Raw genomic sequence first — 23,228 nt, 5'->3', positions numbered from 1 at the left:
ATAGTTGGGAAAGGAGATTTTCTAAAAAACATTGTATAGACTTCTTCAACTATATCTCCTGCCCAAGTTCTTTTCTGTAATCTGAAGGAACCTTCACTTAATGACTCAAGAAAATTTAGTCATTGTTTTTTTTTCCTCCCCTGCAACTGACACTAAAATTCCTGAAATTGCACTCCAAATGCAGTGTGTGAGTTCCATATGCAGAAATTGAATATCAATGTGTCAACTGGAAAACTAACAATTTAGGGTACAGTTGTAGGGGAGTAAAAAATGATATACCTTCTCTCCTTCTAGGTTCTTGGCTAAGACCCCCACGTAATAAAAGAGATTAACGTGAGAAGAAAAAACACAGGTTTAATTACATGTATACCTCCTGTATTCATGGGATATACCCAGGAAGAGTGACTAACTCCCCCAAATGGCCCAAGTCACTACCTTAAAAGCCATCTCCAACTAAAAGGAAAAGAAAATTCTGTGGGAGGGGGGACAGGTGACCTTGTTATGGGAGGTTATCTGATAAACCACTATGAATAAGGGCAAAATTTTTATATAGATTTAAGGAGCTGCTTTTGAAACTGACAGTGCTAAAGGCCTGAACCTAGCCAGAGCACAGATTGGGACTTGAACACACGTGCCGGGACTCAAACCTGGCCTAAACCCAGATTGGGACTTGAACCCACAGTTTTAAATTAGAATCACTCACCTTGTGTCTGGACTCACTGTGGTTCAGGTTCTTCATGTCTCCACACAGAAGGAATTCAGCGAGAGACAAAGTGATAGGAAGGAAATAAATTTATTAAGCTAGCACGCTTGTAGAGATGCAAGTGGGCAGGCAAGGCAGTTCCACCCCAAGGATCCAGTGCGCTACAGATTTATCCTCCAAGAGAAGTGGGGGTTGGAAAAGCCCACCTCTTCCTTTCTGGGAGTAGTGGCTCCACCTCAGTATCCAGTAAGGGGTGTATTCAAATCGGCATAAGCGTGGTCCTCAAACTCTTGCCCTTGGTCTGAATCTGAATGCAGGCCTAATCCCATCCCCCACCAAACCCCAATGACCTGAAGAAATTCTCTAGCTTCCAATATCAAGCAAGCCTGCCTTGTTCTGTTGGCTTTTTTGAGCAATTTATTGATTTACAATGATCTCCCCAAGTCCCCTAAGTTTCCCTCTCTATCTATGATCCTTTATTGGGACTTCTATAACTAGCTGTGTCTACTCCATCCTTATCAATTTCTCCATTAATAGGAGTTTCTAGAAATTTGTTCATCCTCCTTTTCCTGGTACAAAGATGATCTACAAATGAAAATTTCCCTTATAAATATTTTTTCTAACAAAAGAATAACTTTTACTTTTGTTCTCAGAGCTTTCCCTATGTCTGCTATTTCTTAAAAATAATCAGCTCAAAATAACCCTTATGCCAAAGAAGCATATTTTGGGGTATTACATTCCCCTTCATCACAAACCTGTGTGTGACTCTTGTGTTTTGGCATTTTTGGTAGAGCAGTTATCTACTGTGAAATCGTATGTGTATTTTGTTGCATTTCATTTTTTAACTTTATCAAGTGATAGAGCAAATTTTTAAAGTCTAGGCAGCAATGACACAAACATTAGAGAAACACCACAAATAAGAAAATCTGTCAAAGATATAAATGATGAAGTTTAAAAACTTTGGAAATCATCTAGCTTTAATTTGGCATTCCTCTTAAGCTAGCCCACTGCCTTTTCCTAAAGTAAAAGTTAAAAAAAAAAAAAAGAAAGAAAGAAAGAAAAAAAAAACTTACAAACTAAAATAAACTAAAACTACACATCATATTCCAAAATAATATTAAAGTAAAAATGAGATACTGGTTTTCTATCTGTGAACATAACAAAGATCCACCACCGGCCCCATCCCAACAAAGGAAAAGTCATTGTTAGGCTCATTTTTCTTTCATTAGTGTTTTAGAAATGCATTATGCAAGAAAGAAGTGAATTGCTGGTAATCTAATCACAAAATAAAGTTAGAGCACCCTCTTAGAACTCAAAGGGACTGCCTGCAGGCAGCCTTCTCTTCAAATAAGGGAAAAGGCAGGACACAAAGAAAGGCACTTTCCATTAGAAAGGCTTTTAAGGAAGAGTACAAAGGAAAGAGAAAGGTCTATTAGGGTTTAGATGTAGAAATGTTGCCTTAGAGAAAGTATTATTCATGTTAAAGGATGCTAGCAAAGAGAAGGGAAAAGAAACAGAAAAGAAGGTTTGAACTGAGATTATCACTATGTGATTGTAGCTCATGCTGATTCTGATCATTTTAAGCTACTGCCAACAAATACTGAAAAAATTTAAGAACTAAACTTAAAAACTATCAACTTGGGGTCTAATAACATAAAGTTAACAGCACATACATGTGGTTTATTGTTAATGTAAATTTTATTTCATGGAAAAAGTAATTTTTCTTAATGTCACTTCAAAAAATTATTTTATTTATTTTAAGGTTAATATTACTAAATAGTAAATCATACCTTTAGTGACTTTTGATCAGTTTAATATTTAATCCTCTTCAGGGTTCTGGGTGAAAAGCTTACAAGTAAATAACTACACAGGGAGAAGCTTTATTCCTTGAAGGGGTATAAACAGAAGTTTGAGGAGTTCCCACTGTGGTGCAGTGAGTTAAGAATCTGACTCCAGCAGATTGGGTGGCTGCAGAGAAACAGGCACAGTGAGTTAGAGGATCTGGCATTTCTGCAGTTACAGTTCAGGTTGCAGCTGCAACTCGGATTCAATCCCTGGACTAGGAACTTCCATATGCTGTGGATATGGCCATAGAAAGAAGGGGAAAAAAAAAGAAAAAAAAAAAAAAAAGTAGATTGAGACTCAGGTATCCAGAGAGCTAATGCGGACAGTACTTACAGTATGCCCAAAGGCCAAAAACAGACTCAGTATTTCAAAACTTTAAATTCTCCTAACATCCCCATGTAAGAAGTTTGCAGTTGTCATGCCCACTTTGTGAAGAAGCTGAAGCACAAAGAGGTTAAATAACTGGCTCCCATCTTATATTAGCAACTATTGTATGTTTTCAGTGGAGTCAGCTATGATTCCAACTCCAGCAGCTGGCCTCCAGGATGGCTATTCGTACACCTGTTAAAAAACAAAATCAATTGAGTGAAATTCAAAATTCTTACTGATTTTATTCAACAATTCATGAATCAGGCAGCAACCCATCTAGCAGAGAGAAAAGAGTGCCAAGGAGCTGTACAGAATGAAAGACTTTTATAGGCAGAAGGGAGTGGGACAAGAAAGCTATACTTACAAAGAGTAGACTGGTTATGGCAAGGTAAATTTCCTTTAGAGGACTTCAGCAGCCTAACAGTCAAATGACCTCACTAGTGCTGATTTCTTATTAACTGATTTAATGTCCATTACTGAGGGAAGTTGAACTGTAACTATGTCTTGGTTTGGTGACATGGTTTAGCATAACCGATTCCATTTTGATCCTGTTGTCTGGTTTTTAAAACACTCAGTGTACTACAGAAATACACTCCTGCTTGTCTTTACCTAACAGTGCTTGGAGAAATCTCATCACTTTTTCTCTGTATTTCCTCATGCATAAAATTTTAAGGCTGAAGTGTAGTAGAACATGCCACACCAAAATATAAAGATTGGTATATATTGGCATAAGGATTCCTTTGAGCTGACTTTTTTTTTTTTAAACAGCAGACACAAGATAATCTGGAAAAAGAGTAAAAGTTATGCTTTTATAAGGAAAATCTCCATGTGTAAAGATGTCTTCCTCACTGTACAAGAAAGAGAAGGATTTTTATCAAGGCCGTTGCCCCAGAATCATACCCCTGGCTTTCCCTCAAATAGAAATAAATTATTCCTAAGTTTCAGGAGGAATCTGTAAAGAGAGAAAAAATAAAATAAAAAAAGGTTAGAATCAATCAGGCTCAAGATGGCATAAAATTTGACTTCCAGGAGACCTTGAGCCTCCTTATATACTTATAATACATTAGCATATGCTAATGACAGACCCACAGGTGCTATGGCAGTTGACAATTGCCATGAAAACAGTTGGAAAAGCCCATACAAGGATTGAAATGGAGAGTTACAGCAGTTCTAGATCATAACCACACCTGTTCTCAGATAATTCATGAATATTCCTCCTACTCTTTCCCAAATCCCTCCCTTTTACCATGACCCTCCTATATGTTTGATGCATCCACCTGAATTGGTTTGAGAAGTTTATTTGCAAACTTGGTTCCAGCTTATCCATCCTTCAGCCATTGAATACAGCTTGTGCTGTTCCAGTCTTAAAATTAGTTTCATTATTGCCTGCAAGAATCCAATTGGAAAAAAGAACCTCTAGGATGCCAGCATAGATCTGGTTGACCAATTCTGTTACAATATGATTCAAAATTGGAGTTCCCATCATGGCTCAGTGGTTAATGAATCTGACTAGGAACCATGAGATTGCAGGTTCAATCCCTGGCCTTGCTCAGTGGGTTGAGGATCTGGTGTTGCCGTGGGCTGTGGTGTCGGTTGCAGATGCAGCTTGGATCCTGCATTGCTGTGGCTCTGGCGTAGGCTGGCGGCAACAGCTCCAATTTTACCCCTAGCCTGGGAACATCCATATGGTATGGGTGTGGCCCTAGAAAAGACAGAAAGACAAAAATTTTTTTTTTTTAAATCATAAGAAACTCACACCAATGGAGAAAACCCAGGCATAAATCTGTCTAACTGCCTTACCTTTTTCACTGTCCTTTTCTTAATACTTTCTTGTAACTTGTCTCCAGCATCTTTCTTTCTCTTCAGTTGAAGATGCCATTTAGGTAGTGGTTTGAGCCATTTCAGGGAGTTTTACTGTCTTCCTGGATATCTCTAATGCATGTAGGACGTACACATCTTAATCAACTTGTTTTTATCATTCATATTTTAATACAAGGGGTTTTCCAATACAGAATTTAGGATAATAGAAAAACTTCTTTCCTCCTCTACTGGATTTAGTTTAATATATAGCATTTTGTTATTCCTTTCCTCTCCTTTTAGCTATTTTTTACTATCCTTTTTCTTTATAAATTTAAAATATCCCTGGGTTATTCTAACTTAATCACCCTTTCAATATTTATCTATGTCTATGTGCATATATATGCCATTGTTCTCCTATTTTTGTATACCTATATCTTTATCATTGTAAATAACTCATGATATTTATCTTATCTGTATCTATAGAATTCACCTTTTTGTTTTATAATTTAGTGAAAGAAATTCTTAATGAATAGTTACTCTTTCATCAGGATCACCTCTGCCTCTTCCTTTCCTTAACTGAATGTTTCAGAGATTAGCTCTTTCATCAGTAAAACTTAATGGGTACAGTGTTTTATTTATTCTGTCTAAATGCAGAGGTAACTTGACCTTTGTATAATTGAAGCTTTAAAAAAAAAAAGTTGACATTTTAACTGCTTCTAAATAACCCAAAAACATTCTCTGTAGCAGCACAGACTGAATATGGCTTTCAAAACAAAAGGCAATGGTTAGCCTATGGGTTGAGTACCTATGTATGCCCCCTAGGAACAGTATGTTAAACCATGTATATCACATAAAGAAACTCATTAAACTAAGCATTTTGGAGAAAATGCTTTAATAAATGGCATATTAAGACCAAGAATGAAGAGTATTATCAGCTCTTCCCTGAAAATAACAAAGATTATGAAACAATTTGAAGAACAAGGCTGCTAGTAACTGTAAAGTATTCTTCCATTCTTTTGTATAATACAAGATAAAACTCCCATCCATTAGGATAACTATGGAGAGGAGAGGAAAAGAACAGAGAAGTCTAGGTATCATAAGTCATTATATCATTTTAAATTGGAAGGTAGAAGAGAAATTCATGGCAGAATATGAGATAAGCAGAAACAATCACTGAGGAGGTCCTCTCCTTCCAGGTGACCAATTCCAATTTGATTTGAAGGGGGAACACAAGCCAGTTTAAAGACATGTGTGTCATAGTCAAAGTGATGTGTAATAATGATTATTTTAGCCCTTATGGATGGGGATGATAAGCCTGCAGGTTAGAAGGCTAATGAGAGGAGAGATGCTGGTTCACAAGTCAAGGACCTTGGGATCAATTGGTTAGGAGCGTCATAACCCTCCAAACATCAGGGAACAGTCACCCAGGGAGTGTGCAAAAATCCACCTACATGATCATTATCTCTACTACCTATAAAGCACTTTCAAACAAAGGATATTATGTGAAAACACTCATCTTTACCTTTTCTTAAAAAGTTGCTTTTGTATGTAAGGGTAATATGAAAAAAAATCCAATTTTTCTTTGGAATAAAAAAGAAAATAAACTAAAGCATTTTCTGTTTTGTAAGAAAAAGTAGAAGTTCATGGACATCTTTCTCAGTTATAAGTATAAAGGAAAGTCACCTGTGAGAGAGGTATAGCAGAACTGCTCTGGGTCTTGGGACCTTCTTCTCTAATGAGACTTGCATCTATCAAGTACTACCCTGATTGTCTCCTTGTCTCATTTGCAGTTTTGCAACTTAGAAAGGCCCAGAGAAATGGAAGATTGAAATGCTTGGATAGCTTAGGACGAATCCACATATTATAGTGTAAAGCAGAATAGAAGTAAATTAGTTGTAAATATCATGGGTGTTCAGAAGAGACCTCCTCCCCAAGATGTACCACTTTAGCAAGTGAATTATTTTGAGCTGAAGGCTATGGAGACCCTGGGAGCTGAAGATAAATTATTGCCCCTCCCTTAACTACCTAGAAACATTTAAATTATAGATTTCCCCCCCAAAAAAAGAGGTATCACCAGAGATAAATTGTATCTAACTGGTCTAATCTATATGACAGGGCAAACACATAACAACTAAATATCTATACTTCTTTTTATCTTTCTGTGAATGACCCTCCTGTCCTTAGATCAGGGTGGCATATATACCTTATTTTACATTTATAACTCATGTTGGTGAGTTTTTAGTATGCACAGAATTAAATATGACTTTCCTATGTTAATCTGTCTTATGTCATATTAATTATTCTACTAGCCAAAAGAATAAGAACGAAGGGAAGGTGAAATATATTTTTTTTTCCTTTTCTGACAATACAAAAATCTGCCTAATTATTATGAAGTTATAAGGTAATATATGTATAAAATATATCAGCATATTATGTGTCACATATAGGCACATAGGCAACTGATTATATTTGGATGTTTCCTAACTATAACTATTTTGACTGGGTATATAGCTTAAAGGCCAAATATTCAATTTGTTTCTGGTTTCTTGCCATTTTCACCTGAAGTTTTGCTCAGAAGACATAAAATAACAGTAATAAAACCCTGCAAATAAACAAAAAACCCAAATCTATTTTAACATAATTTTTAGCAAACATGTTATTTAAAAATTTTATCCATTTTTATTGTGTCTGAAAAAGCTGGAAGCAATGCACTTTATTTTACTCAGGGAGATAAGGGCAAAATAATAAATAACAGGGAAAATGACAAAATACCCAGCTTGTTATCTAAACCTGCCTATGACTCCTAGGCATGCTTAGCTCTCAAAATGAATTTCAACTCTTCATAGATGCCAAGAAAAAATGTGATCCTAAAAGGATAGATTTCATAATTAGAATAAAGTACACTAGGCAAAGAGGGAAGAAAACAAGCAAGAAATACTGGACAGATATGACGGTAATTGAAATTTATCAACAATTTTTTCAGGAGACATCTGACTCCAATGAAAAAGTCTTTCTTTTCCATTATCTTTTCCATTTTTAGGAAGATTCTAGAGTGAATGTAATTTAGGGAAATTACATATTTTTTAACATTATATCATTTTTACAGCAATAAAATTGGATTAAAATGAGCTTTATTGTTTTGTTTTGCCAATAATATCCCAACCATTATATCAGAATATGTAGACTGAAATGCATTGGATGAAAGTAAGGAAAGTTATTTTAGTTAATTAGTTAATTAATTAATTTTCCATTTTGGGTCTCACCTGGATGTTCCCAGGCTAGGGGTTAAATGTTAGCTGTAGCCACCAGCCTACTCCACAGCCACAGCAATACCAGATCTGATCCATGTCTGTGGCCTACACCACAGCAACACCAGATATGAGCTGCCTCTGTGGCCTACACCACAGCTCACAGCAATGCTGGAACCTTAATCCACTGAGCAAGGCCAGGGATTGAACCTGCATCCTCATGGATACTAGTCAGATTCATTTCTATTGAGCCACTTTGGGAACTCCCAGTTTAATTTATTTTTAAGTCTAAAAGAATCTTCTTAAAAATTTTAGGAGAGATGGTTATGGATTCAATGGTGATATTTATCACTATTTTAGAAAATTTTTGTTACTAAAAATGAATTCTGTATATTTATTTATTTAGGTGATTAGAAAAAAATAACATTAGCCTATTATTTTCCTTAGGCTGGTTGCTTTGATAAAGCAGTTGGAGGAAGCATCCCAAAGCAGCCCCAGAGCCCAACCCCTAATCTCCACTCTCCACACTTCTATCCCCATCTTCCTTCAACTGCTTCTTTTTCTTAAAATCCTAAGAATTATCATAAAAAATGAATTTAATGATTCTTTTCTGTGGGCCATTCCCAGGACAGAGAAAAGCATAAATATTAATCCTGAACCCTCCTCACCTCCACCTCATAGGAGATATTTGGTAGAAATTTATGGTAACAATAATTACCAAAATGATAGCAAGCAGTCTACTAAACGGTATAAAAAACAGAGCTGGCTTGAAAAACTTTGTTTTACAGTGTTTTCATATTTCAAAACATATCATGAAATTCTATTAAAAATTTCACATTAAAACCCTAGTTTTTGTTCTGCTTTTGGGTACATAGTATTATCATATTTAAATAGTTGAAAATGTAAGGGCCATAAAGAAAATAGTTTTTTTTCATTTTGTTTTGTTTGTTTTGTTTTTATCATTAAATCGACTACCATGATAATAAACTTCTTCATTAGCTTAATTTCTTTTTCTATACCTTAACTTTTACCTTTTTGGTGTTTGTTTTCTCAGTATTTTCTGTGTAAACTTCAAGAATTCTTTTTAAATGAAAGATTTCAACGTCTTGTCTAAAGCTACACTTCCCATTTGTGACTGTACTTTTTAATCATGTATACACATGTAGTTGTTTAAATTTCTATCTTATACATTCTATAAATTTCCCTTTAGGATTCAACCATTAATTTGTGTGTTTTGAAGAGTCTGTTCACTTCCAAGTATTACAAATATATTCCTGAATTATTCTTCCATGTTTTCCCCTTTTTCCATACAATACTAATCTGTTATTTATTTTGAGATATTGCATTAAATAATCATCTGACTTATACCATTTTCTTCTTAGGGAGGGCATCTTTCCCTCATATTTTGTTTTAACCCAATATGTACTGAGTGATTTTAAAACCAGGTCACTTGTGCACTAAATTTTATATGCCATACTATAATCAGATTCTTGGATATTTATAGTAGGCAGAAATATCTCTCTGAAAAATATCCAATTTGTAATATGAGATGTGTGAATATGTAGGTTTCATGGCAAAGGAGAATTAAAGCTATAGATGGAATTAAGTGTGCAAATAAGTTTCCTTACTATACAGATGTTCCACTTTAAAGTGGAAGAAAGAAGTACAGGATAAGAATAAGTTATATCCTATTGAACTATAAGATACAAAATAGAAAATTCATCTTTAAGCTGATAAATTTGTGGTATTTGGTACAGCAGCATAAAAAATTATATAGTAATACATTTTTTAGATTTCTGGGTTTTTAAAATCCAATCTGCACTCATCCATTCTTCTTCTCACTCCCATTCCTTCTAGAAGAGTATATTAAGCACCCTTCTAGGTTCAAGTGTAGAGTAGAGATGGGTGAATTGACACACAGATATATAATACATCAGGTGATAATAGCTCTGAAGAAGAATAAAACAAAATAATATTATGTGAGTCAAATTGTAGTTTATTAAGATATACGAGAGCCAAAAGTGTGGGTTTGAAGGGCAAGAAATCAGTATTTCAGTTAAAAATATTAAAATATTGATGTCCATTATTTAGACAAGGGTATTGCCTGGAGATAAAAAATTTGAATTATTAGTGTGTTTAAAGCCAACCCCTAGGACCTGCCAGAGCTCTGGGTTAGTCCTAGCGTGTAAAGAAATCCTGAGGCCCCCTCAGATTTAGAGTCACAAGAAAAAGAAGAACTGACAAAGAGAAGAAAGGAAGAAGGGGAGCTGAGATTTTACCATTGTAAAAGTACATAATACAAGTAAAACTGCTTTTTGACTGCTGGGAGAAATTATTCAAATTTCTTATTTTGTTGAAGTTATTTCATGGTTACAGTAATAACAAATATAGGAATAATTGGTAATTTCTCTTCTTTCTATATCCAGCCCACAAAGCTCTTGGAGCATTTTGTAGGAAAAAAATGCTGTTTTCAGGACCTTCACATAACATTAATGTGAAGGAAAGGAATAATAGTATATTTTCTTTTAAAGGTGTTTTTGTATATTAATGGCATTGAGTGGAATACAATGTTAATGCATATCAAAAACTCTGAATTAATGAGGATTTTCTTTATTTTAATAATCTACTATCTAAAATTAAGTTCTATCACCTTATATTTTAGTTCAGCTTGATGTTACAGTTTTAATAGACTAGCATTGATAATTTTTACATGTGAATATAAAGATAACTAGTATTTCCAATTGCCCATGTCATGTTATTATGCCTGAAGTTTTCATAAGCATGGTATTTATTTAATGTTTTCAGAACCATTTCACAATATATTTTGAAAAGGTATTTTTTGCTAAAGTATCTTATGGTTAAATTTTGTAAGCATGCTCCTTACTGTTTATATTTACATGATTAAAATATCATATTATAACCAGAAAATGAGATCCAGCCTATGATGCTCAAATTTAATTTATTTCAGTACCAACAAATTGCTCTGTACAAATTGAACTTCTGAACTTGGGGTTTAAATATCTGTTTGTTATTAAGATAAATACAAGATTGATTTTATAAAGAAACTTGCAATTTTGAGAGGGTTAAAGCAGATGGCTTATTTTTTTAAAGACTGAAAATCAGGAATGAAAAGAATGTACTTAGTTCATGATTTCCCATTGAGGGTCTTAATGATAGCATCTGCTAGTGCTAAAAAAGTGGCTGAGCAGAGGAGGACAGGAAGTTACATTTGTCCAGTAAATGAGCAAAGCAGCCAGCATGTTGACTGGGACTAAGAGAGAGTAAGAAAATGAGTAAGAAATAGCGAAGCCTTGAAACCAGCTTTAATAATGTCCAGAAGCAAAGAGTAAGAGACATCTGGCATGTTGACAGAATGGATCAACTGCTCTGCAGTAAATTTTTATTTTATTTTTTTCAATTTTGTCCCCTTTGATTCTTAAGGTTAATGGCTGGATTGCCATATAGATTCTATACTTAGACAAATGTCATGCACAGATTGTTAAAAAAAAAAAAACAATGTGTTGTGTGTGTGTTAAACATTTATCAGAGAGCATCCTTTAAAATTTATTCTGCCAGAAGACTTTTATTTGACACTGAACAAAATTTTATTCCATGCCACCTAGATGCCAGAAACTAGGAGTTTGTGGAAAAACAAACAAAAAAAAACCCACCTCAACTTTGTGGTTTGGAAAATAATACTTGCATTTAGTCATAATATAATTAGAAATTTACAAAGCAATTTCAGCTACTTTGCCTATTTAATTCTCAGGACACCCTTGTGAGTTAGGTATTGTTTTGCTTTTTTCTAGGTCAAGAAAATGAAGCTCAATGAGGTGCAAAAAGTCATTAGTAAGTGATGGAGATGGCTTTTGAATTCAGTCTCCAAAGTTAATGCTATTCTTATACTTAACTTTGAGGAATATAGGGATTTAAAAGTATAAATTTACTCATTCAGATATTCCTTACAAATTTTATCAAGAGCTCATAATAATCAAGGCATTGTTAAGATTAAGAGATACCAAATTGTGTGAACTATAATTCTAACATGAATTTTCTAACCTGGTGGCAGGCTAGATATTGAGCTCATATTCAAATGTGAAAAGTCATTAGAAAAAAACTGGCAGGTAAGTTAAAAAGGATAACTGTGATAAATCACTCACAAAAATGCTTTCATTTATATTTCACTAGCTCAGAAGTCACAGAGTAACTGGCTGAAGTCTCCTTAGCAGAATATAATTTTTTTGTGATTTAACTAAATAGGATAGATAAGTTTTCCAGACAATAGGTAAATACTGCAAAAAAAACTGTATTTTCAAGCATCTCAAATACTGTGATTACATCTGTGTTTATAAAATCATTGTGTGTTATCTACAGATTTATTCTTAACAGCTTCCAAAGGAGATCCATAGCCACTAAGATCTCTGTTATTATCCTATGAGACAATAACAGAAGAATATTTCAATAACCAGATTTTTAAAATTAAATCAACTTGTGTTTTCCTGGGCCAAATATGTTTTCTTTAATAAATGAATGATGTGATTTTTCTGTAATCCCAAAGAAACGAAAATATTAATCCTTTTCTTAATTCAGGTTATAGTCCTGCAGAATGAGAAAATAAAATACCTATTTTACTTTTTTTAATGGAAACAAAATAGTATTTTTTTCTTTCTAGTAGGTCAGTAGGAATCCAGCACTGAAATAATGGCTAAAACTCGCAGTTCCCTTTTTCTATCCAGTGTGATAACATTTAAACTGAGTTTATTTAAACAGATAAAATCTCAGTCACCACTACGTAAATGTTAGGTGGAATTTTTATTCTTATATGTGTACTACAATCTAAATGCATGATAATTATTTTCCAGTTCGTAAGATTTTCCTGACATGTTATTACATTTGTACTGATAAAATAAAATGAGTTAAAATTCAAATAGAAAGCAAATTAGGATCTTTAAAAGAATTTTAAAAACTAAACTAATCAAATTCACATATTTTTATTAGAATTGACTTATTCATGACACTTACTGAGACCACCTGTTCACGTGGTACAGCCTATTCAATATCACTTTCCTTCTCTTCTCTCACTCCCATGTACCTGATCCCTGTTATCCTGTCCATGTTTTGTTTTGTTTTTCCTGAAGCACTTTTTTTCTAATACAACAGGTAATTTATTTCCATACCATGTTCACAGTTTATTATCTGTCTCCTCCTCTCCACTAGAATATAAACTCCTCAGTGAGGTTTTTCTTTTGTCTTAAGGGCCAAAGCAGTACTAAGCACTTACAAAAGTCCCTCAATTCATAGTTTGGAAAGAAGAGACAAATGAATCTAGAATCATTGTAGGAGGAAAGACCTGCTGTGTTTTCTTACCATGGGTTTATTATGTAAGAAGGAAACACTGCTTTACTTCTTAGGAAGCTTCATGTTGAGAATAATGCAAAAGGGGAATTTTGAGGCTTCCAAGCTGAAAGATGCATTGACATTTATGCAGTCATTAAACAAGCATGTATTCACATCCAGTACGCCAGTTGAAACTATGGGCCCTGAATATACAGACTTTAAAAAGCACAATTCCTGCTTTGAGGAGCTGAAAATATAACAGGATATTTAGTTAAGAACATGACAATTGGGGAGTTTCCGTCATGGCACAGTGGAAACAAATCTGATTAGGAACCATGAGGTTAAGGATTTGAACCCTGGCCTCGCTCAGTAGGTTAAAGATCTGGTGTTGCCATGAACTGTGGTGTAGTTCACAGATGCAGCTCAGATCTGGCTTTGCTGTGGCTCTGGCGTAGGTCCATGGCAACAGCTCCGATTAGACCCCTAGCCTGGGAACCTGCATACCTGCATATGCTGCAGGTGCAGCCCTAGAAACAAGACAAAAAAAAAAAAAAAGAACATGACATTTGGAATAAAGTGTGACTATGTCTTGGCTCTCTTTTTTTTTTTTTGCTGGGTATGTACTTGGGCAAGTTAATAAAACTAGAAATAGCTCAGACTCTCCATTTTTTATATAGGAATAATGATAAAATTTGTCTCAAGCTTTTATCAAAATGGAATGAGATCAACTATATATTATGCTAGGCTTAGCATAGGTGTTTAAAAACATCAGTCAGAAGTAATGATGGTTGTCATTGTTTGCCAAATACAAGACTGTGTGCCCAACACACAGTGAGGTCAAACAAACTGAAGTGAAATGTAAGAGTTTGGAGCAAAGAAATGTTCATTGCAGGGCCAAGCAAAGAGAATGGGAAGCTTATGCTCGAAAGAACCAATGGTGTTCAGGGAAGAATTTTTGTAAGCAAAATTTTGGATGAGGGCTGCAGGGGTATGTGAATTTCTTCTGAATTTTTGCTGGTGATGTAATGGACAGGTGTTTCAGGAATCTTATGCTCAGCCTGCAGCTACCATCCTCTACCTGGGGTAGAGGCCTTAGTTTCTGCAAAAGGACTCAAAAATATATTGTTATACATATCCCTTGAAGAGAAGCCAGGACCCTGCTTTATCACTGTGTTATTGTTTTTTGACTTCTCCTCCATTCTTTCTTCATTCCCTCTCTTCCCTAATTAGTAATGTTTTGAATCTACCCTTTGAAATTCAAAGATGTTCTAGAAAGCTAAGGTCTTTTCCTACAAATAAGAAACAGGGGACAAGGAAAGACTTTTGTATTTGGGAGGCCCTAGTACAGTTGTAGTAGAGTGGTTATTAAGAGATTCCATGGTTATAAAAAAATCAGTTTTATTTGGTTTTGATTCTATTTATTCATACAGTTCCAGATTTACATGATTCATCTCTCTAATTTTCATAGGATGTGGGTTTGTGGTCTCCTATAAAGTGCCACATATCCTCTCTGCTATTTGAAATATTTATTTTTCCCTTTGAGGATCATTGTTCCAAGGGGCCATGAACTGCACAAAACTTGGATCTACCTGGCATTTCTTCTTTTGGAGAACTGCTCCTCACTCATATGTGGATCTAGCAGAGCTTTCAGTCATGGTGCTCTTTCCCTAAATTCATTCAAGGAGTGAGTATTTAACTCAAAGACTGTCTAATGGTGTTGTTACCAACTCAGGTCTGGCTGCTCACAATACTTGAGAGGAAAGTGTTGGTAGAAAAGGAAAGGCTGCTTTATTCAGGAGATATGCAACCTGGAGAGAAGGTGTTCAAATGACTACTCCAAAGATCCTACTTGACCATTAACATTTTTTTTTTTTTTTAATTTTCCCACTGTACAGCAAGGGGTCAGGTCATCCTTAGATGTATACATTGCAGTTACAGTTTTTTCCCCCACCCTTTCTTCTGTTGCGACATGAGTATCTAGACATAGTTCTCAATGCTATTCAGCAGGATCTCCTTATAAATCTGTCTGACCATTAACATTTTTAAAGGGAGCATTGTTATAGGCTTTAAGTCCTCTTCAAGGAGATAAAACCCCAAAGCCTCTGTCCTCTGTCATTGTAATGTCCCTTCTCCCACCTTGAACAACCTGGTAGGGAAGGAATATCCTCACTCTGCCTCTATATAATCTGTTCCCCATGCACATAAGGTATCCTCCCTGAAACCAATCGGAAGATCAAATATGCCCCATACAGAGATCAAACCACTCAGTCCTTACATGCAGCACAGGGTCTGAGGCAGGAGAAATTGGGTCTCCATTCAGGTCCACCTAGAAGGGGTATAAAAACAATTGTAAAATGAGTTGGGCCCTCTTTTAATCTGCACACATGTGAGCTTTCTCTCTCTCTCTCTCTGAAGATGTACTTTCACTTTAATAAATTTATAAAATACCAGACCACCTGCACCTACAAATCTTTGCTGTGTGTGGCAAGGATCAAGAAATAATGCAGAGGAGCCTGACATTCTAAACCATCCTCTGCCACCAGACCTGATAGTATCATTTAGGGAAGGGGTCAGAGTCTTTTTTAATCTTCCACTGTGTACAGAATTTCTTCTGATTGGTTGGTGGTGAGATAACAAAAAAGTTATTTTGTGCTCAGCCTGAAGTTACCATCCTCCACATGGGCTGGGGCCTTAGTTTGTACAGAAGAACTCAAAGACATTGTAATGTATATTCCTTGAAGAAGAACCAGAATCCTGCCCCATGGTTGCACTGTTATTTTTATTTTTATTTGTATTTTTTGCTTCTTAGAGCTGCACCCATAGCATACAGAGGTTCCCAGGCTAGGGGTTGAATCAGAGCTGCAGCCACTGGCCTATACCACAGCCACAGCAAAGTCAGATCCAAGCTGCATCTGCAACCTACACCACAGCTCATGGCAATGCCAGATCCTTAACCCACTGAGCAATGCCAGGGATAGAACCTGCACTTTCATGGATCCTAGTCATATTTATTTACACTGAGCCATGATGGGAACACCCTGCACTGTTGTTTTTTGACTATTTCTCTCTTGTTTCTGTTTCCCTTCCCTTCCCTGATAAGCAGCTATGTGAATCTTCCCTTTGGAACTCAGGGAAGCTCAAGGAGGCTGAAAAAAGCCTATTTCCTACAAACAAGAAACAAAGGACACAGAGAGGATTTGTACCCAGATGACCCCACAGAGTCCTGCTCTGTTTCAGTGTCATATTCCCCAGACCACAGTGATTTATTTAGATAAAGACATGTAACTTGAGTCAGGCTAAGCAAAATCCTTTCCTGTCTTCTCTGTAAGAACCAGTTAAGAAAACCTATCCATTGCTTTTGAGGCCCCATTATTAGCCATGTGAAGTAACTGCACTTAAAGCTGATTCTAGGGACACCCTTAACCACAGGGAAGAACACATTTTACAGCACAAAAACCTGAAGCCAGGGTATAGAGAAAAGCAGAACAAGAGATTGGCAAGAAAGTCCTAATCATATTGTTTGTTCCCTTTAGTTGAATAATGCCTGAAGCCAGCCTCAGGCATCCTCGATGTATGAGGTGATCTTGTGGATTTCTGCTACAGAGATTTCTATCAGGAAGTAACATTTCCTCACCCATCACTTCTTTTCAGAGTCTTTCTCTACAGTTAATGACTCTATCTCTGTCCGTTCTATCTCTCTCTTGCTTTAATATAAAAAAAAAAGTGCACAGATCCCCTGAAAATACCTTCATCTTGGGATGTTTTCTCCTTAGAGGGTTATTTTATGGAGATATTGGGGAGAACTAAATTTTCTTCTACCATCTAGGTTCTTCTGGCTGGCCTAAGAATTAAATTGATATGAGACAGATTCATATGAGAAACTTAAACAACTTGTGTATGTAGAAGAGATCTCAAAAAAAACTGAGTAACTCATCCAAATAATGCAGGCACCTCATACGCTTAAGAGAAAAGTTAGCAGGCAGATATGGTTCAGATCCTGAGTGGCTGTGGCTATGGCATAGGCCAGCAGCTGTAGCTCTGATTAGACCCCTAGCTCAGGAACCTCCATAAGCTGCAGGTGCAGCCCTAAAAAAAGCAAAAAATAAAAAATAATATATTTTTTAAAATTCCCTATTGGATAAGGCTCAATATATGTGCAGGGCAAGGTCAATAGGGAGAAGGACTGATATCAGGACCCCACGTTTGTACTCCTGTATTTAAGACATAAAACCTCCTTAGAAGATTAGAGAAAGGGGACTCTTCCTAGGTCTGTGCTTCCCAATGTCTGTGCTGGGAGCTATTTGTTTCCTGTAATAGACTTTTGTTTGCTTACTGCCTATGTGTTTATGAAGTTCATTCTTCAGCTCCATGATTCCAGTAACATCTTTCCAGTATAAGCTTCCTTATGCTTCTCCCTGGCTTAACTGCACCCTATACACAATCACCTGAAAGCTACAGATTAGGCACCCTGAGCACATGTTTTTTGAGGACTTTCCTAGATTGCCCTAATTTCTGATCAATCTGCCCTCTATGCAAGTATTTTTATTTTAAGAAAGATTGAGAAACAATAACCCAAAAGGAACTGCCAGAGTCATGCTCTGGTCTGATGACACCAACCCCGATGACTAAATATTCTCCCAAAGAAAGAAAAATGTGTATTTACCCTCAACCCTGATTCTTGGCCAGAATCCTGTTTTTGTTTTTTTTTTTTTGGTTTTTTTTTTCTGTTTTCTGTAAAACTGCCATAAATTCTTCCCAATGGAGGACCTAGTCTTTAGGGAATTAGCCAGCTGTGGCCTCCTTTGCCTGGCAAAGCAATAAAAGTTATTTTTTTTCTCCTTCACCCCAAACTCTTATCTCCTCATTTCTATTTGGCACAGGTGAATAGAGGCTGTGCTTTGTCAACCAAAATGGCCAAAGACTTCACCTTAAATACCATCCTCAGTGAAAGACAAAGTCGCATGTTGGAAAGTGGGGATAGTCAGTAATGCAAGTGTGAACTGAAATTTGGCACTTGCTGTCAGCCTCCATATAGAATAAAACATGAGCCATTGTAGCTACCAACCTGCAGCACCCCTGAGTAGAGCTCAGGGTAGGGACCAGGAATGATGCACTCTATGCTCTGAGAAAACTGGAAGAACAGGCCTTCAGAGAGTCAGATGTTTTTAGGAGATTTTATGGGCCTAATTCTTGCATCTCCTATCTAGAAAAACACTAGAATCCTTGTGATGTTATAGGAGAAAAATATCCTGATAAAAAGGTGAAAAGGAGAGACCCTGGCCATGCTAAGCAAAGTCCAGCCAACTGCCCCCAGCCACCCCTCCCCCATGCACCTGCTTCTGTAAACTTGCTTCCACATTTGCTACCTTGCTTGACCTCACCCCGGTCTGCCAAACATGGACCTGGAAGAGATAGCCCATAAAAGCCTTGTGAAATCCTTCTTTGGGGCTCAGACTCTGGAGAGCAATCTCCTCTGAGCCCATCAGCATAATAAACCTGAGTTTTCCAACTCTCCGAGTGCTTGCTTGGTTGCTTGCTGAGTAAAAGAGCTGATACACTGCAGCCACAGAGCTGCTGGAGCTGGTACACTACAGCCACAGGGCTGTCAGTAGAGCTGGTACACTGCGGCGCATGGCTGCTGGGCATCTGCCGTAACAATGTCTGCTCCTTGTGACTATAGTAACCTTCAGGACATGGGCAACAAACTTTTATAAAATGTGTGTATGCTGCATGCACCTCCCCTTCATCTTTATCATATCCTGATATCCCCCCTCTTCCTCCTTGGATGGTATTTCAGCCTGGTTTGTAGTTAATGATAAAGAATATCACAGTCATCTGCAAATGTGGTTACCTCCAAAGGTGATAGTCTTGCAGACTGTGAAAACTACAAGACTGGCTCCAATAGCTGATGTGCATATCAAAGGGATGATTTCAGTATGCCCAGCCCTCTGCTCTCTGCCCTTTGTTGCAAAAAATCCTATATATCCTAGTTCCTCCCCCACCACCTGGGAGAGGTTTCTCAGGGCCTCATGAAATCCTGTCTTGGGCTTAAGTCCTAATTTCACCCCAAGTAAAACTTAACTCTCAACTTTCAAGTTGTGTATTTTTTTAGTCAACAGGAGTCTACCAGGAAAGACAGAGTAAACAAGGATGATTATGATGCAGATTTGAGTCATTGTCATCTCCAGCAATCAGAATTTCTAGATATTTGGTCATCCTCTTAGTCCAGGTACTGAGAGGGAGACACCCCTGTGTATGGAGATTTCTGTTACATATGAAAATGTTTCTTACAAATGGGCAACACTTCCTTGGTTTTCAAAGCCCTCCCCCCATCTCCTGTTTCTCAGAAAATAAGCAATTTAAAATAATTAATATGCCTATTGGGGACATGGCTCGGATCATCAGTGTTGAAAAATGAGACACATGAACACAGGGAGATCTCGACAAGGCTCTTTACTTCTGCAAAAGGGCATGGATACTCAAAAAGTGAACACGAAGAAGAAAAGACCCTTCCTATTTATCCCTAACACAGGTGAGGTACCTGTCCCCTTCCCATTGGTCAGGTCAGGGTCCACATTCTTCTCGGTTAGCTAATTTGAAACAAACTGTTACTGGGAGAAGAGGGAAAGAGGACGGGGGTTGCAGAAAGTCATTTCAGCTGAAACTGGAGCAAAATGGAGTAACCAAGATTTCCTTTGATAGAAAAGACATATGTTACTTTCCACAATTCTGCTCTTTTGTTTTTTATCCAATATTCTTTTTTTTTAAACTGTCTGAGCATGGTTTGGCTCTCATGCTCCAGTGTGTCCATCAGGAGTATATTGGCTTGGTGGGGAGGGGGTCCCAGTTGCTTTGTTAGGGCAATTTCTATTCACTTTTGAATAAAGCCTGGCACAAGGAATTATACAACATGTAACTTAAGACATGGACACTAATTACAGAATTTGAGGGGTAAAGATTGAAGCTATTCGTTCCTTCCATTTTTTTTTAAACCAATTTTCTAAAAGGTCTGTGAAGGGGTAATTAATACCAGAATTCTCTGAAAGTACATCTGCTAAGGTCATTAATCTGTGTAGGGCCATGGTGATGGTGCCGTCTAGGCTGGTGTTGTTGGGAATGAATGTACAGCACTTGATACCAATCATTACACAGACTCCACCCTTTTCTGCCAGCATCATGTCTAAAACAAGTCTATTTTCCCATGCCATTGGACTAGTTGTCCCTAGCTGCTCAGCTATTTCTTTAATGGTGTCGCTAGTGTAATTAATCAATCTTTATTGATTGTAATAGATGTAGTTAATCCAATCAACATTTTTGTTTATGGTTGACCACCAAAAGAGGGCAGATTCAAACCCAGCACCTACCTGATTTCTTGCCTTAAATTTATTTGGAACACCTATTGAGTCAATATAGACCTGGGGGTCAAAGGACTCCCCTCCCCCGGAGGGGGGGGATGTCTCATTTCCTCAGGATTGGCTGAGTTTGAGATTGGGGCCTAATGCCAGGGTGAAAGGGATGGCCAATTGCACCAAAGTACGGGTGTCACTTTGATTTTCTGGAAGGATGCCCATTAGTGGAGTCCCACAATACCACCAGACATCTGCCTGGGGCACTTGGAACTGGGATTTATTGTGGGGGTGATGGAGAACCGGCTTTCACTGCACCTGGTCAGGTTGCCTAAGAAAGTTGCCTTTGCCTCCTGTCATTTTAGACATGAGAAGTTGACATTTTCATTTGGCTGCTGAGCAGTTCTCAGAGCTGACCCACAGACCATTTGACCTCAGGGAATAGCAGTGACAAAGTCTGACTGGACTCATTATTTCAAGCTGTTTTGTCCTGGAAGAGGGCCATCACACATTCAAGACCCTGTGGGTCTGATGACCATCCCAGAGGAAAGGGAACCACTTGGGCCTCTGGTCTCCCTGGGGCAGAAGCATAACAGCTGCCTTTGTGTAGTGTGTCCACAGAATATTTTATCCATTTCAACCAGGCATTTGTGTCGCATATCCTGTTTTTATATGAACAGTTAGCCTACCTCCAAAGGTGAGTTTTCCATTTCCTTCAGTTAATAGGGCAGTGCTGGCTACTGACTCTATGTACTCAGCCATCCTCTGGCAACAGGGTCCAGAAGTCAGGAAAGGAAGGCCACCAACTGGTGGCTTCCCCCATATTTCTGTATGAGGACCCCTAGAGCCATCCCCCAACTGATGCTTACAAATAAATGAAATGGTTTTTCCAAAGGAAGGTAGAGCCAGAAGAGGGGCACCACTCAGTGCCTCGCTTAAATCTCTAAATTGTTGTACCTCCTCCTGGCTCCATAGTAAGTTATCCAGGTCTTCCTCTACAAGCTTGGAAATAGTCCTTTTATACTATGTCCTTTTTAATATGCATAGTCCCCTTGTTGCAGATTTTGGGGCATCTGATCTTTATCCAAAAGTAGATTACTGAGATAAACTTTAGAAACAAGCTTAGAATGTTCTTTTAGAATCTCAGTTAAACTTTGCAGCAATATAACATAATAGCAAAGGAAGTAAGCCTTAGTGATACTGACCACAATTAAAAGAATGAAATTAACAGATTTAGCAAATTTTCATTGAAACATCTCTTTCTCTCTAAAATTACTCTCATTTGTATAAAATATTAGCCAAACCAAGACTAATTTATTTGCCAATTAAGTCTAGTTGTCAACAACCATGGCCTGATGATTTACGTGAATGAAATTAATCATATAGATTTTTTTTTTAAATTGGCTGTGTTAGAACTTTATGAGGAATCTTAGACTAAGCTATTAAAAGGCACCTCAAGGCTAGGAAAGTCATGCCAAGGGTTTGTCTTAGAGATTTTTATCTTAAAGCTCTTGGTGCATACCTTCCTTTTTAAAAAACCCAGATATATTGAGGTTTTTACAGGCTACATACAAGGTGGCCTTCCTAATTATTTGATAAAATTCTGGGAACCTGAGAGTTTACATTCTCTGAAGAAATCAGGTAGAGAAGAGAGAAATGTTTCAGTTATGCTTACAAAGATATAATTTACCAAATTGCTTGTTAGGGAGAATTTCTTTATACCTGAAAACACAGATTAAAAGCCAGTATTATTTTTAAATAGAAACCATAAAATTATAACCATATTCATCAGTTCATACAGTCCAATGTAACCAATCCTTTTTGTTTAACTGTTTATGAAAACATCAATTCCCATTTTTGATTTTTTTTTTTTTCTTACTCAGCTCATTATTAAGGTCTGGAAGTCAGAAACTTGTATTTCTTTTTTAAAAAAAGTTATTTCTATAGACCTTCTAGAAAAGGAAACTTTTGCAAAAGTTTCAGAGTAAAGACATTAACAGTGACAAAAGAGTTAAGGTACATTTTAAATATGATTGTAATGCAAATTGACAATGAAACTTGGTAACTGTTGTGACATATAACAATTTGAAATAAATAGAAAAAAAGAATTATAACATAATACCAGTATATATCCAAATTTCAGAAACTGTAAAAGTCCTAGAATATCTATATTAAAAATGTCTATTCATCTATATAATATGAGGTTTATCACCCATTTGATAATGCTCTCTATGTATAATATTCCAAATAATTCTAGTAAATTTAATTTTTTTTTAATACCTGCAGGATCCCATGAATCATTATAAAGTTAGCTGAGTTAAAGTCACTTTAATTAGAATTTGATAGTGTTTATAAATAAATCATTTTTTTAAAAAAAATGGGTTAAATAGAATCATAGGTCACTGAGGATGATACTTCTTTCTTAACCAAAGTTACAAGAGATCTCAAAAGCAAATACATAAGATCACTTAAAAGAATATCATATAATCTGTTATCAAAGTAGCATTCCAAGGAAAGTGTTTTCTTAACAAATTAAAGCCAAGTTCAAGTTTTGTACCAGCTTATTTTAAAATTAATTTA

The sequence above is a fragment of the Sus scrofa genome, chromosome 11 (assembly GCF_054392235.1).
Source record: "Sus scrofa isolate SSC_HxYL_T2T_F1_AM1 chromosome 11, Sscrofa_HxYL_maternal_Yorkshire_Landrace_v2.0, whole genome shotgun sequence".
In the NCBI taxonomy this organism is placed as follows: Eukaryota; Metazoa; Chordata; class Mammalia; order Artiodactyla; family Suidae; genus Sus; species Sus scrofa.
This window is presented reverse-complemented; position numbering follows the sequence as displayed.